The 16,413-nt window shown below is 51.0% G+C and overlaps 1 pseudogene; it reads left to right on the top strand.

The window, feature by feature from the left end:
- The first annotated feature begins 3,404 nt into the window (after positions 1–3,404).
- On the top strand, positions 3,405–4,617 carry LOC144889981 (28S ribosomal RNA; annotated as a pseudogene).
- Positions 4,618–16,413: the final 11,796 nt, after the last annotated feature.

The raw sequence follows: 16,413 nt of genomic DNA, 5'->3' as shown, positions 1-16,413 counted from the left end.
CTCGATCTCTCTCGCTCCCTCTCGATCCTTCTCCATCCTTCTTGGATATCCTCTATCTTTGCCGATCCCTCCCGAGCCGTCTCGATCTTTCTCCACCCTGCTCGACCCTTCTCGATCCTTCTCGACCTTTCTGGGCCCTTCTCGATCATTCTCGACCCTTCTCGGTCCTTCTCGAATCATTCTCGGTCTCTCTCGGCCCATCTCGACCCCTCTTGATCCTCCTCGGTCCTTCTCGACCCTTCTTGATCCCTCTCGATCTCCCCCGGTCTCTCTGCACCTTCCTCGATCACTCTCGATCTTTCTTCATCCCTCTCGATCCTTCTTGATCCTTCTTGATCCCTCTTGATCCTCTCCTGATCCTCTCCTGATCCGGTCTTGATCCCTTCTCGATCGTCTCTCGATTCTCTCTCGATGCTCTCCTGATCCTTCTCGATCTGGCCGCATCTTTATCAAACTCTCTCCATCTTTCTCGATCTGTCTCCATCTCTCTTGATCGGGATGGCCTATTGCCCCATTGCTGATGCTGGCTCTCTCTCTCGTGGCTCACCGAGAAACACTCGGTTTGCCGACGAGAGTCTCTACCCCACCCCCCTTCTTTCCCTCATACAGACCAACCGAGGCGACAAAGGCCATCCACCCGGACTACCAACCTGACGGCCAGCCAAGGCGACAAAGGCCGTCCGCCAGACTACCAACCTGACGTACACGTGAGCCGTAACGCGAAGCCAAGCGACGGGCCATCTAGTTTTTCGGGCCGGCTCAGCAAGCGGTGCAAAAGCAGTTCGGGCTATCCCACCCTCCCACCCCACATCATTATTCCCGCACTCACTCCCCACGGTTATGTGACGGTACACCTTCTTCCTTCCTCCGTTAGGGCATCGGACAATGTTGGGTGTGTGCCTCGTTTTAGGGCATGCGTCTCTCATGCGAGTAATGAGGGGCAGAGTTAATTCCTGAGGCACACCCGGGGTATAAGTGTTCCCCCCTTCTTTTCCAGGTTCGGCTCAAATCGGTCTCAGGTAATTTATTTTCCGCGCTCGCTGCCCGGCGCTTATCACAATAATGATAGGGGCCGTCACCTAGCATAAGCACAACCACTCAGGCATGTATACACTTCACAGTGAGGGCATTAGGTGACACAAATGTATGTCTAAGTGCACCCTCCCTGACCTCCCTGAATGTAAAGGAATGTTTACGTGCACTCTCTCCTCCCTCCCCGATCTCTTAGATAGTAAAGCACTCCACATGCCCGGTGTGACAATGCATAGGTGGAAATGTTTTGATGTACATGCATGCGCGGTGTTCCGCCTTCCCCTGCGCTGCTCATGTACGCATCCCCACTTGTATGATTTTGCATGCCCACAGCCCGACTGTCTTCGTGGGGGGGAACAATCGCCAACCCTGTTGCTCGCCTTTGGACACCTGTAGGTAGGCCGTCGTAGTATGGCGCCATCGTATCATCTCGTACCACCCGAGGTTCGGCGTCCGCAACCCAGCTCGCACCAGCGTCCGCTTTATAGGGGGCTCTGGGGTAAGTCGAGCAGGGACGGACGCGGCTCCTTGGCATCAGTCTCACCAAGGGAGATACCAGCATCGGGCCGCCGCACCTTCGGGTGTCTAAGACGGCGTGATGGGGTGGACCCCTGTTCCCCATCCTCATCCCTGTTTATGTAGGGACTTAGTCTGATACAATAGGTGGGCACTAACCCCGATAGTGATAACAGGCGGTTCGGCGAGAGCACGCAAGGCGACCATGGGGCCGCCGACCGCGCGCTCTCGTCGCCGCTTCCCCCCCCTAATTATCATCGCCTCGTTTAGGAGCCACAATTAAGACACGGGGTCGGTCGCGTGACCTCGGCCGATCCCATCGCGGCCACGTTCGGCCGGTCCCCAGCTCTCCTAAAAGGATTCCCACTCACTACATTGGCCACACTTTTCGGACACCAATCACACTCGCCGTACTGCATGACGTGCCAGCGCACATGCGTACCCGACCTACGCATGGCACGCGCCGTCAACAGAAATTGTCCTCACCCCCATCTCGAAAGGGAAACTGATTTGATCACCTCCAGGTAAAGACAAAAACCCTCCCTCCCTCAGGTCACTAGCATAAGGGGCAAGTCTTGGGAACGAGTTCGGCAATACGGAGAGCCTGGTTTGGACAAGCCAAAATTTCGGGAGTGTGCGGTAAGGGCGCGCGTCGCAGCCCGCAACGGGTGCGGCCGGCTCGCCAGAGGGAACTGTTTCCTGACGTTCCGGGTCGGCCGTGGCGACGACGTTACCCACACACGCCTCTCATCGCCCATCGAGACCTACCAAACCACACCACATCGAAACCCACCATCGGGTGGTTCTGGTATTTGGGACCGCAGGGACGGAAAGTGCAGGTACGGGGTGCCTGGCACTCCCCAGCCGGCCCGCTCTGAAGGTTCGGATCGGGACACCGGGATTCATTCCGGTCGCCCGGTCGGCCCGGAGGTGGGGGTGCGGGACCTGTCACGGAACGTCAAAACAAACGGCCTGCCGGGGCCGCCCAAAAGTCGGGCGTGAGGGGCGCGTCCACTAATGGAACGCCTCTCGCTTCCCAGATCGAGGGCCACGTGGTCAGGAGAACCTCATCCCTTTTGGTTGCCTTGCCGTCCCACCGTGAGCGCTGGTCAGGGTGTACTTCAAACTAAGCTTAAGTGTTAAGCGTTAAGTTCCTCCTTGCCCTCGCAAGGGAAAGGCTAGGGTCAAGCTCTTCCAAATTTCCAAACACTAGGAATCGGACATCTCAAATTAGTTAACTAATTTGTTAATACATCTCAGTCGCCCGCGACCTCTCTAGCGCGGGCGTCGAACCAGCTCATTTCCGGTGCGACCGGGCCGACTATCGGCCCGGCCGTGGCCGAAGCCGTTGATTCCGCCGTAGCACGCTAACGCGTAGGCTCGCGCGTCCCCGGTCCGCCGGGGCTCCGCGGGTGTCCTACCGTGCCCACGTCGCCATGCTCACTGAATAAGCGAGCCAGACGTGGTGCCCGGGGACGGACTTTCGCTGTCTAAACATGGTAGCGCTAGGCCAAGAGGACCGCCGGGACCCACGTGCACTCACAAGTTGTTCTGCGCGTGGGCGGCAGTATCAGACCGGGGCGCCCAAACGCTCCCCGGCTAAAGTTCATCCTGAAAGCGCCCACATTGTGCGGACAAACTCCACTAATTGGCCGGTCACACGGTGCCTATCGGCCGGCCTCAAAGACCGAGATTGTGTCGGTTGCGCATACCCAGGAGGGGTCGTAACTATGCCACCCTGAAAATAGCCAAATGCCTCGTCATCTAACTAGTGACGCGCATGAATGGATGAACGAGATTCCCACTGTCCCTATCTACTATCCAGCGAAACCACAGCCAAGGGAACGGGCTTGGCGGAATCAGCGGGGAAAGAAGACCCTTTTGAGCTTGACTCTAGCCCGACTCTGTGAAGGGACTTGAGAGGCGTAGAATAAGTGGGAGGCCCGCCGGGGCCCGTGACGTCCGGCCCCGCGAGGGGTGCGGGGCGCGCGGCATCGCCGATGCGGAGCCGCCGGTGAAATACTACTACTCTTACCATTCCTTTACTAACCCGGTGAGACGGGAAGTGCGGGCCCCCTGGTCGGGGGGTCCCGCGTTTCTGGTGCGAAGCCCAGGGGTCGGCCGCGCGAGGCGCGCGTCTTAACGGGCGCGCGTCACGTCGGACAGCGACCCGGGCGACCCGCTCCGGGGACAGTTCCGGGCGGGGAGTTTGACTGGGGCGGTACGCCTGTCAAACGGTAACGCAGGTGTCCTAAGGCGAGCTCAGGGAGGACGGAAACCTCCCGTGGAGCAGAAGGGCGAAAGCTCGCTTGATCTTGATTTTCAGTACGAATACAGACCGTGAAAGCATGGCCTCACGATCCTTTTGACTTTTTGGGTTTTAAGCAAGAGGTGTCAGAAAAGTTACCACAGGGATAACTGGCTTGTGGCGGCCAAGCGTCCATAGCGACGTCGCTTTTTGATCCTTCGATGTCGGCTCTTCCTATCATTGCGAAGCAGAATTCGCCAAGCGTTGGATTGTTCACCCACTAACAGGGAACGTGAGCTGGGTTTAGACCGTCGTGAGACAGGTTAGTTTTACCCTACTGATGCTATTGTCGCCGGGACAGCAAACCCGCTCAGTACGCGAGGAACCGCGGGTTCAGACACTTGGCGCGTGCATCTGGCTGAGCAGCCAGCGGCGCGAAGCTACCCTCTGAGGGATTATGGCTGAACGCCTCTAAGTCAGAATCCCTCCTTGGGCACGGCGATGCTGTTGCGTGTGGGGCTTCGGCCGGGACAGCATAACTCTTTCGAGCCGGTGGCCCCCTCCGAGGGCGGCCTCCGGCGCGGTCCTCCGCACGGCATCGGTTTTGAGGGTCGCCCTATGAATCGTGCAGCGCGACCCTCTCCGAGCTTGCCGCTTGCACAGCGCGACCCTCTCCGAGCTTGCCGCTTGCACAGCACGACGGTGGGGCGCCATGCGCCGAATAACTCGTAAACGACTTGGTTACGGCTCGGGGTGTCGTCAGTAGCAGAGCAGCTTTGTCGCTGCGATCTATTGAAAGTCATCCTTCGAGCTAATGTTTCGTCACACGACGAGAGCGACAATGACGAGCGAGCGAACGCACGCCTTGTACACCCAGCTCGCCGTCGCGGGTCGGCCGTCCACGACGAACGACGTGGCCGTCGACGAGCGTCGCAGCTCAGCTCCAACGTTCCGGGTCGACCGACCGTCTACAGGCCGACGGGACCGGACCGGGGAGCCTCTGCTGCCGGCACTCTGCCATCCGGCGTTGGTCGCGCGTCTTCTTTTCTCTTCGTTTGCCCACGCTTCCTTGCACGCACGAAAGCGTCACGGCGACACCGAACGCCTCTAGGCTGCCGCCAATGCCGCTGCGCCCGGCGCTTATCGCGTCGGGTGTGGGTGAGTGTGTGTGCGCACGGAGACGTGTCTGTACGGACGCACGTACGTTGCGGTGTTGCTTTTCTTGTTCGCCAAACAAACCTCCACAGTCCCTCAAACCAAGTGCTCGCCGCCCTCCCTTCCTCCCTCCTTCCCTCCATCGGCTCGTTCCTAGGCAAACCGTTCGACTCGCATACCCACCACCACGCATCCTCCACAAGTACGCTCGTCGCTCCGACGATCTCTCCCCGCTTGCCGCGTCACGTTGGCAATAAATCTCCTCCGATTGAGTGGGCGACAGTACCAGCACGAGTACGGCTGCACAGGTTCAATTGCTTTCGCCGATGGCCACTCGCTGTCACCACGTTGCTCTCGCTGTTTCCTCACCGCATGCTGTCTGTCCATGATGTGCGACTCAAGGTGTCATGGGAATGTGGAATTTACTGGTTTCACGCTTTAGCATTCGCCGTATCTGCATTGCCCGATTGCTTCGGGCATCCTACGCACGGCTATCTCACACGAGTCCTTGTAAAACGTTTTATATTTGGATCAAACTTCGTGCACCTGTCCACACACACACCTTTGTGCGACGTGTTGTTCAAAGCAAATTCTCTCTCAAAACAAGAGAAATTTAACATACAGTTCGCCACCTGGTATTTTAGGCCTACCAATCAATGCACGGAAACTAGCAAACAAGCAAACAAATGGAATGGTGGACCCATTTCGAGTACCTTCCTGTCTAATACTAAAGACGTCCTTCGCTTACCTACTTAGGATGTTGTCCTTCCTGACGACCATTGTCGAGACCGCCTCTGCGCTCGTCGTCATTGCCGGTCGCGCATCCCCGCCGGCTCCCACGAGCCTCCCCGTCCCGTCGTCCTCCGCGGGCAACCGTGGTCGCGGCGGGGCGATGGTTCTTGGCGGTGCCGGCGGGGCCGCGGTCGGCGCGACGCTCGGACCGTCACCGCGCGCGTCTCGTCGGGGGTCTAACGTGCGCCTCGGGTGGCAGCGGGAAACTCGCCGGTGCCGGTTTCTGGGTCCCCGGCCCCGTCCTTCGGCCGGCGGGCCCGCGTCCTCTCGCGGCGCGTCGGCGTCGGGCGTCCTGGGCCGGATCGGCCTGGCGGTGGTCCCGGAGCGCGAGGTACTCTGTTGTGAACTCAGACTCTGTGTTCTGTGTGTGTTATAACTGTGTTATTTTAGCCATAGGTGTGTGAGCCACATTTGTAATGCAAAATCAATTACAAGCTGTGACACCATTTAAAATAAAATCACACAAATTATTGCAGAGCATGGAAGAGTTGAAGTGTACAAGATTGAACTTATAATCAAACTAATCTAATCACCTGTTGAAGAAAAGTGCATTAATATCGCCAATATTGTTATGTACGTCATTTGTATGAGGGTAGATAGCAGATTACTGAGGGTTTTAGGGTTACGTTAGGGTTAGAAGGTTGAGAAAAGCGCGCCCGGTAAAGTGCCCTTGTGTAGTAGTTTCATGCAACGTCCGACTCAATTTTGGACGCATTCAATCCATCATTTTCGACGAAATTCCAATTGACGTCAGACAGTTATCTATCTATAATTCCAGTAATCTCTGTGTGTTTGTATGTGTGTATGTGTGTGTGTATGTTTGTCTGTGACCGCTGTTTCTCGACAACTACCGGTCCGATATACTTGAAACTTGCCAGGTATATTTCTGGGGACCCGAGGATGTGCCTTTTCAAGGTTTGAAATTAATCGGACAAGTACTTACCGAGCTATGGCGATTTAGCCGTTCGCCGTTCGCTTTGGCGTTGCGAATGGACCAAACCATTGCATGTAAATAGAGGGGGGGGGGGGGTTCTGTGGTCGTTGCGAATGGACCAAACCATTCATGTAAATAGAGGGGGGGGGGGTTCTGTGGTCGTTACTGCCACATGGTTTCAAAGTTTTTTTTTGTTGTTGTTTGCACGCATGTTTTTTTGCACCCACGTACGGGCACGCCCTAGGATGTTTACACACACACACCCCTACACAAAATTTTTTTTTTTTTTTTTTTTTGGCAAGGAACGGGCACCCACGTACGGGCACGTCCTAGCTTATATATAGTACGGGCATGCCCTACGGGCATGTGCCTTTTCAAGGTTTCATATTAATCGGACAATTACTTACCGAGCTATGTCCAAAAAACGATTCAACCAATCAGAGAGCAGCGAGCTATCGCGTGTGCCGAACGTGACGAACACACTCTGCCTCGGATGGCACATTTGAGAGCGTATTCATTTATTTCACGTTTGCAAACTATGTTGGCGCTATGTTGGCGTTAAACTATGTTTTAAAACTAATAAAAACCATTTCATGTAAATAGAGGGGGGGGGGGGGGGGGATTGTCACTGTACTCGCAAGCCGTTCGCCGTTCGCTTTGGCGTTGCGAATGAACCAAAACATTTCATGGACCAAACCATTTCATGTAAAGCGTTCGCCGTTCGCTTTGGCGTTGCGAATGGACCAAAACATTTCATGGACCAAACCATTTCATGTAAATAGAGGGGGGGGGGGATTGTCACCGTACTCGCACCCACGTACCCACGTACTCACGTACGGGCATGCCCTAGTCTATCTATAATTCCACTAATCTCTGTGTGTATGTTTGTATGTATGTATGTATGTATGTATGTATGTATGTTTGTATGTTTGTCTGTGACCGCTGTTTCTCGACAACTACCGGTCCGATATACTTGAAACTTGCCAGGTATATTGCTGGGGACCCGAGGATGTGCCTTTTCAAGGTTTCATATTAATCGGAGAAGTAGTTACCGAGCTATGTCCAAAAAACGATTCAACCAATCAGAGAGCAGCGAGCTATCACGTGTGCCGAACGTGGCGAACAGACTCTGCCTCGGACGGCACATTTAAGAGCGTATTCATTTATTTCACGTTGGAAAACTATGTTGCCGTTAAACTATGTTTTAAAACTAATTAAAACTAATTTGCGATTCATCGTAACTGCGATTTGCGACATTCCGGACAGTGAAGACTTCACTTCCGGCAGCCAATCACAGAACGCTTTGTTGCGTAGGCGTGGCCGATGTGAGAGGGAGCCGAGCCAAGCGCGTGTGCCATTACGGTTCGTAATTCGATTTCTTCCGGAGAAAATAATAATTTCTCGATTTCTTATGCGCATTATTTCTCCCAATTCAGTCAGAGCGAAGGGCGGAAGCGAAGAGCGTTGTTTTTTTTGTTTACGGGCGTACGGGCGTACGGGCGGGGTAGAGCGTACGGGTAGCGGTTTTTTTTTTTTTTGGCAAGGAACAGGCACCCACGTACGGGCATGCCCTAGTATTTTAAATGGCGAGAAACATATTGCTATATCTGCATTTTTGTGCCCCAACCCACGACATTTGTGCGTAAATTTGAAAAACACACGTTATGAAATGTCCTAAACAGAGAATGGGCAATCTGACACCCAGAATGGGATGAACGATGCAATGAAGGAAGGATTTTAACATAGAAACGGAGGATAAAACACATCTCTTTCAAAATATATAGTGTGTTTGAACATGTCATATTTAAATGAGTGACTGTTTTTTCCTTTTCTGTACATACTATGAATACGTCCCGAGACCCTTCAAAACAATATCATTAATTGACATCGTACTGTTGAAATTTTCAAATTAGTTGCAGTTTCATACATGTACACCAATATATTTAATTAGAATATCTAAATTAGATAAATTAAAATAAATTCTAAAAAATAAATTAGAATATTTAATTAGAATTGGGATATCAGAATGAAACTTACACTTGAAAAGGACATGGAACTCTTGTTCAGTATTAAATACATCATGTATGGTGTGGCAATACTGAGACACTCCAGCTTCATCTCGAATGTACTTATGTGACATGCACTTCAAAATTACGACATCTGAAATGAGCAATATGCTTTCTAAAATAAGTAGGAACAGTGATAGATAAATAAACATATGTCACCCACAGGGTGAACCGTATCTTGCCAAGTGACCTTGACCTTTGACCTTGACCTTAATAATTTCGTATGGTGAATAGTATGTCTTCATGACCAACGCACATGAAATATTGAAAGATTTTGATGAGAACTGAGGAAATAATTTTTTCATGAAAATTCCGTTTTTTCGTCATGACGTCATCAAATGACGTCATAGCGTCAAACTGTTTACAGATCTGGGAAGCACTCATCAAGGGCATTCATATGAGGTATTACTCGATATGGTACCTACGATTTCAAAATTTGACCTTGGGGTCAATAATTTTCGACCTCCAGCGCTAACCATGAAGGTCAAGGCCGATCGCCACCAAAAACTAATCAGCTGAGCGCCGGACCATATACTAGATTCCCATGAAGTTTGGAGACGATCCGATCAAAGTTACTCAAACAATTAGTGTTTCGTCGACCTCCATGATTGGCCGCAAAGTGACCTTGACCTTTGACCTTGACCTTCATAATTTTGTGTGCTAAAGGGTATCTCTAAAAGACTCTGATATGCGAACTTACAAGAGTTTCCAAAGGGAACTGTGCTCTACAGAGTGACCTAAACAATGCGAACTAAAGCAATACAATATACATGAAAAGTGCAGTTTTTTCGTCATAACGCCGTCAAATGACGTCACATTGTCAAACTGGTTATATGTTTGGAAAGCACTCAACAAGGGCTTCAATTTGAGGTACTACTCGATATGGTAACTGAAACTTGAAAATTTTACCTTTTGGTCAAAATTGAATGACCTTCAAAATGACCTTGAAGGTCAAGGCCGATCGACACCAAAAACTAATCAGCTGAGCGCCATACCACACCCTATATACCCACCAAGTTTGGAGATCATAAGATCAAAGTTACTCAAAAAATAAGGGTTTCGTAATTTGACCTTGGGGTCAATAATTTTCGACCTCCAGCGCTAACCATGAAGGTCAAGGCCGATCGCCACCAAAAACTAATCAGCTGAGCGCCGGACCATATACTAGATTCCCATGAAGTTTGGAGACGATCCGATCAAAGTTACTCAAAAAATTAGTGTTTCGTCGACCTCCATGATTGACCACAAAGTGACCTTGACCTTTGACCTTGACCTTAAAAATTTTGTGTGCTGAAGGGTATCTCTATAGGACTCTGATATGCGAAGTTACAGGAGTTTCCAATAATAACTGTGGTCTACAGAGTGATCTAAACGTGAAAAAAAATGATTAACCACAAACAAACAAAAAAATAAAACATCACCCACAGGGTGAACCGTATCTTGCCAGGGTTTCGTTGACCTCCATGATTGACCGCAAAGTGACCTTGACGTTTGACCTTGACCTTCATAATTTTGTGTGCTAAAGGGTATCTCTAAAAGACTCTGATATGCGAACTTACAAGAGTTTCCAAAGGGAACTGTGCTCTACAGAGTGACCTAAACAATGCGAACTAAAGCAATACAATATACATGAAAAGTGCAGTTTTTTCGTCATAACGCCGTCAAATGACGTCACATTGTCAAACTAGTTATATGTTTGGAAAGCACTCAACAAGGGCTTCAATTTGAGGTACTACTCGATATGGTAACTGAAACTTGAAAATTTTACCTTTTGGTCAAAATTGAATGACCTTCAAAATGACCTTGAAGGTCAAGGCCGATCGACACCAAAAACTAATCAACTGAGCGCCATACCACACCCTATATACCCACCAAGTTTGGAGATCATAAGATCAAAGTTACTCAAAAAATAAGGGTTTCGTAATTTGACCTTGGGGTCAATAATTTTCGACCTCCAGCGCTAACCATGAAGGTCAAGGCTGATCGCCACCAAAAACTAATCAGCTGAGCGCCGGACCATATACTAGATTCCCATGAAGTTTGGAGACGATCCGATCAAAGTTACTCAAAAAATAAGGGTTTCAACATTTGACCTTGGGGTCAATAATTTTCGACCTCCAGCGCTAACCATGAAGGTCAAGGCCGATCGCCACCAAAAACTAATCAGCTGAGCGCTGGACCATATACTAGATTCCCATGAAGTTTGGAGACGATCCGATCAAAGTTACTCAAAAAATAAGGGTTTCGTCGACCTCCATGATTGACCACAAAGTGACCTTGACCTTTGACCTTGACCTTCAAAATTTTGTGTGCTGAAGGGTATCTCTATAGGACTCTGATATGCGAAGTTACATGCGAAGATATGCGAAGATATGGTACCTACGATTTCAACATTTGACCTTGGGGTCAATAATTTTCGACCTCCAGCGCTAACCATGAAGGTCAAGGCCGATCGCCACCAAAAACTAATCAGCTGAGCGCCGGACCATATACTAGATTCCCATGAAGTTTGGAGACGATCCGATCAAAGTTACTCAAAAAATAAGGGTTTCAACATTTGACCTTGGGGTCAATAATTTTCGACCTCCAGCGCTAACCATGAAGGTCAAGGCCGATCGCCACCAAAAACTAATCAGCTGAGCGCCGGACCATATACTAGATTCCCATGAAGTTTGGAGACGATCCGATCAAAGTTACTCAAAAAATAAGGGTTTCGTCCACCTCCATGATTGACCACAAAGTGACCTTGACCTTTGACCTTGACCTTCAAAATTTTGTGTGCTGAAGGGTATCTCTATAGGACTCTGATATGCGAAGTTACAGGAGTTTCCAATAATAACTGTGGTCTACAGAGTGATCTAAACGTGGAAAAAAAATGATTAACCACAAACAAAAAAACAAAAAAAAAAACAAACAAAAAAACAAACATACAAGCTGACTAATACATCTTGCAAAAACTTCGTTTTGGCAAGATAAAAAACAAACAAAAAAACAAACATACAAGCTGACTAATACATCTTGCAAAAACTTCGTTTTGGCAAGATAACAAACATACAAGGTGACTGATACATCTTGCAAAAACTTCGTTTTGGCAAGATAATGACATTCAACATTTAATCATGAGTTTTCGTGCTTAAAAGTAAAACTCTGAGATATGTTTTCAACAGATGCTGACCACATTCGAAAACGATTATCATAAGTCTTAGTCTAAAAGTTGCAACAAACATTGACATCTCCAACTTCTTGTGACAACCACACAAAGCCAAATCCATACTGATATAATATAGTTTTTATATGAGTCGCCCATGCAACCCGACCAGCATCATCAAGATATTTTAACATGTTATAACATTCATAAGGTAGTCTAGTATTGTTTAGTTGTACAAGTTTACACAAATATTCAGTTGCTCGAGTTGTACATTAATTGTAAAAGAACTATTCCACAATCACCAAAAGCCATACAATTGTTACACTTTTTTCCAAGTTTGAATATCTGCTGAAACATGTACATATATATCATGAGGGGGCGATTTTGTCATGGGGGAGAGTCTATTTCGTGGCAGTGGGGCGAATCTATACAGGTACAGAATCGCTGGGGGGGGGGGGGGGGGGGGCGGATCCCTTTCTGGGGCGGATCTGTTTCGTGGCACAGGCACCTCCTCGAGTAGCAGAAGGGGAGCAGGGGCAGACGCGCTGGAGTTGAGGACCCTGGAATCGACCTCTACTGCAGAAGAGTTGGGACCGGTGGAGCCTGCAACGCCTCCAGATCCTCGTGTCAAGGGGAGATTCTATATAGACATCCTGAATGGTAGACATTGGACTGAGTGTTCAGAGGCTGAGATAAAGCAAATGGATGAGGCTGCCTTTGTGTTTATAGAAATCGATTTTACCTATCCTTGTGAGCAGTTTGTTTGTCCTTGTGGTTTGACTTTAGATGTTCTCGGGAAGATGGAAAGGCACTTAGCCCTCGACCATAGGAATAAGAAGCTTTCATGTTGTTGTACGGTATGCGGTTTTAATGCGAGACGGCAGCCACGTAATTTGCTGTTGCGTATCCCTGAGTGCCTGGGCAGGGTCGTCGACCGTTGTGACCCCAGTGCGGCTCCTCCGTCTGTGTCTATGCCATCCCCTGTTGTTGTGCCGCCTCCTGAGCTACCTGTCCAACCCATCCGTCCCGAAGGCATCCTCATTGTCCACCCTCCCGACACCTATGTTTGCATCTGTGCCGCGGGATTCAGCGACCTCACGGAAATGCGTCGTCATATCATTAGGGCGCACCCGCGTAGCCCCCTGCTTTGTCGCTGTTAATCCTGTATATTTGCTTCCCATTCCCTTAATGCGCTGTTGTGCCACATCCCCAAGGTAACAAAGGCGCCCCCCCTCCCCCCTCAGCCAGCACGTCAGCATTGACATCGCTCCCACTCCCGTGTTCCTTGTGCCCCGCTCACTTCACGACGGCTCGGGGACGCTCCCAGCACGACAGGCAAAAGCACCCTGACAAAAGGAATAGGGACAGGACAGCGGGCGCACGTGCCAGGACTGGACGGCCCAGGGTACATGAAAGCAGTACTATTGGAAGGGGAATGGGTCAGGGTGTGGCTTGGGCACCTGAACAGATTTCTACACTGATTCGGTGGACAAGGGCATATGTGGACTGGCCCGACATTCACAAATTGCTAGCTTCTAAGCTTCCAGGGAAGACACTAAGGCAGATTAGAGATAAGCAATCTGACCTGAAGAGGAAGGAGGTGAGCAACTCTGCGACAGCAAAAACGGGCACTCGCGGCACATTGGTTCTTTTATATGGAGGAAGCATGTCGAGCTCAAGTTTCCAGGCAACAATTGCTTGTGCCCCCGGCTTCAGTGTTTGGGCCCGTTAATTTTACGGTAGGTGTCACTTCTGAGAGGAGTGTGCGGCTGCTGGATGACTTAATGAAGAGGTGTAATGCCCGAGGAAGCCAAGGTGTAAGGTCGGCAAGGGCGAGAGCGGGTGTGGTGGGGCAGTCAACGACGGGCCCAGAGTAATAGAAGTAGAAACAGATGGGATGGCCTTGGCTTTCATCGGGTTAGGTCCAGACGAGGACCAACCATCAGGCCATCAGGACGAGGCCAACGGCATCGAGGGCTCGGCACCATGCAGCACAGTTTAGAAGGCTGACCAAACTGGCAAAGAAGAACAGGAAGAGGCTTGCAGTCGAGGTTCTGGATGGCTCTGTGTCTGTGGAATGTGAGATCCCTGAGGAGGTGCTGTACGAGCAATTCAAGGCCAAATGGGAGCACAAGGAGAGGTTTGCATCTCTAAACGGTTTTGGAACCACGGGCGGGACCAATGTTGAGGGACTAGAGGCAGAAATTTCCCAAGGGGAGGTTCAGGTGGCCCTGTTACGGTTGAAGGCAAATTCTGCAGCGGGCCCAGATGGGGTTAGGCCTAGCACTTTGGCCAGGGTAGAAGATCGGTGCCCTTCCCCGAGGGATCTTTTTAACAGCTCGATGGCAGACGGTATGGTCCCTCAGCAGATTAAGTCGTGCCAGTCCAAATTAATCCCCAAAACTGCGGACCCCGAGCAGCTGCATTATCTGGGTAACTGGAGGACCCTAACAATTGTGTCTGCGATTAGCAGGACCTTCTCCAGAATTTTGGCCAATAGGATAAGTGAGGCCTGCCAGCTAAATACACGGCAGCGGGGATTCATCGAGGCACCAGGCTGGAGCAAAAATACCGGCACGCTAGTCAACATCTTGGGCGAGGCCAAAACTAATAGAAAGGCGGTCGCTGTTATATTATTGGATTTTGCCAAAGCTTTTGACACCATGTCGCACTCCCACATCTATGCCACCCTCCTGTCTAAACCTGTCCCGGGGCACCTGATCGACCTCATTATGAGCACCCTGGTTGGGGCCACCACCAATCCACCATCTTTGGGAAAATTGGGCACGACAAGCCTACAATTAGGTTGAAGGTCGGAGTCAAGCAGGGGGATCCATTATCACCCTTGCTCTTTAATTTGGCTCTCGACCACCTCATCTGTGAACTGGAAAGGGCTGGTGCGCCATACTTCAGGGTCTCGGGAGTTGGGAGTTCAGAGCTCAGAGTGGCGCTGGAATTGACTGCAAAGGAGGCTCGACCGTGTGGACGAATCCGATTCCATCCGAGCAGTGAGACGGAGCACACTGAAGGCACTGGGGGGGGACACTGGCGCTGACGCTGCCGAGGATGACAGTGGAATAGAGGGACGCCAGGACGGAGATCCGGCAGCAGCAGAAGCGGCAGAAGTGGCAGACGGAAGGAGACGTGAACGGGAGATTTTTTTTTTTTGTATACTGAATCGAGGCTCGTGAAAGAGCTAACATTTATTTCACTAACAAAACAACCAAACAAAATATACAAAAAGAGGGAGCGGCAGACAAGATGGGGAGAGAAGGGGAAGCACACAACCACAACATTTGAAAGCAGGGAGAAGTGTGGGAGGAGGAGGGCTTGGGGGGAGGAGGCGTGGGAAGGGGGGGGGAGAGGTATAAAACACAAGGGGACCGAAATTAGCGGGGGTAAAAAAGATCAAGGTTTTGGATGGGGGAGGATAAGAGATGGTGGTGAACAGCTGTTTTAAAGACCTGGAGGGTGGAGTGGGATTGAAGAGAGTGAGGGAGTTTGTTCGGGAACGGGAACGGGAATCGCTCCCGATGGAGCGGGAACGGGAGGAATGGACGTGCGTGGTGCAGGTGTGTGGTCTCGTGTATGCTGACGTAACCCTGGTCAGTTCCTCCTGGGAGGGTATGCAGCACAATCTGGTGGTGGTCGAACGATTCTGCCAAGGCTCCGGGCTCTCCCTGAACCTACCAAAGACCAAGGGGTTTTACCTTGACCACACGGCCAAGGGGCCCCGGTTTGCACCAACTGCGCCGAGTGGACGTTCGGGGATGACAGCATCAGGATGCTACGGCCGGATGACAAGTTCGAATACCTGGGCATCACCATCTGCCCATCCGGCTGCGCCTGTCTTGATGATGTTCAGGGCAGGCTCATGCTGTGGCTGGACAGAGTTAGGGATGCTCAGGTCTGCGCGACGATCTGGGTAGCCCTCATTAAAAACCACATCATTCCCCGGATGCTTCACGAGCTTGTGTGTGGGAAGGCATCCCAAAACAGGTTCGTCGTGATGGACCGGGCCATTCGGTCGGCAGTGAAGCGAGCCTTTCATATTCCGGTAAATGACACCCAATGGGCTCCTCCATTCAAGATGCAGAGATGGAGGAATCGGTCTCGCGGAGCTCGTGGGTGCCGTTCCAAGGATGGTAGCGGCCCAGGACTGGATGCTGATGCACTCTCGCGACCACGTGACCCGTGCCATTGCGATTGAGTCGCCAGCGGGCACATCCCTACAGTCCGCTTTACTGAGCTCGGCCTGGAGGTCACCCCCGCTGGGGGCATTACGACGAGCGGTTTGAGGACGGCTGTCTTTCACAAGTGGTGCGCGCAGCCAGTTTACGGGCTCGGGGTCGCGGGGTTCTGTAATGACCCCGTCAGCAACGGCTGGCTTTACGAGCTGAGGCTGGGCAGGACCCACCATACCATCGTGGCCCTGCAATTGCGCTCTAATACGTACCCGACCAGGGCGGCGCTGGCCAGGGGTAGGCCTGAGATGGACGTTCAATGTCGAACTTGTGGAGAG

Source organism: Myxine glutinosa, chromosome 1 (genome assembly GCF_964187855.1).
Source record: "Myxine glutinosa chromosome 1, kmMyxGlut1.1, whole genome shotgun sequence".
Taxonomy (NCBI): Eukaryota; Metazoa; Chordata; class Myxini; order Myxiniformes; family Myxinidae; genus Myxine; species Myxine glutinosa.
Note: the sequence above shows the minus strand (reverse complement) of the source record. Positions and strands in the feature narration are given on the sequence as shown.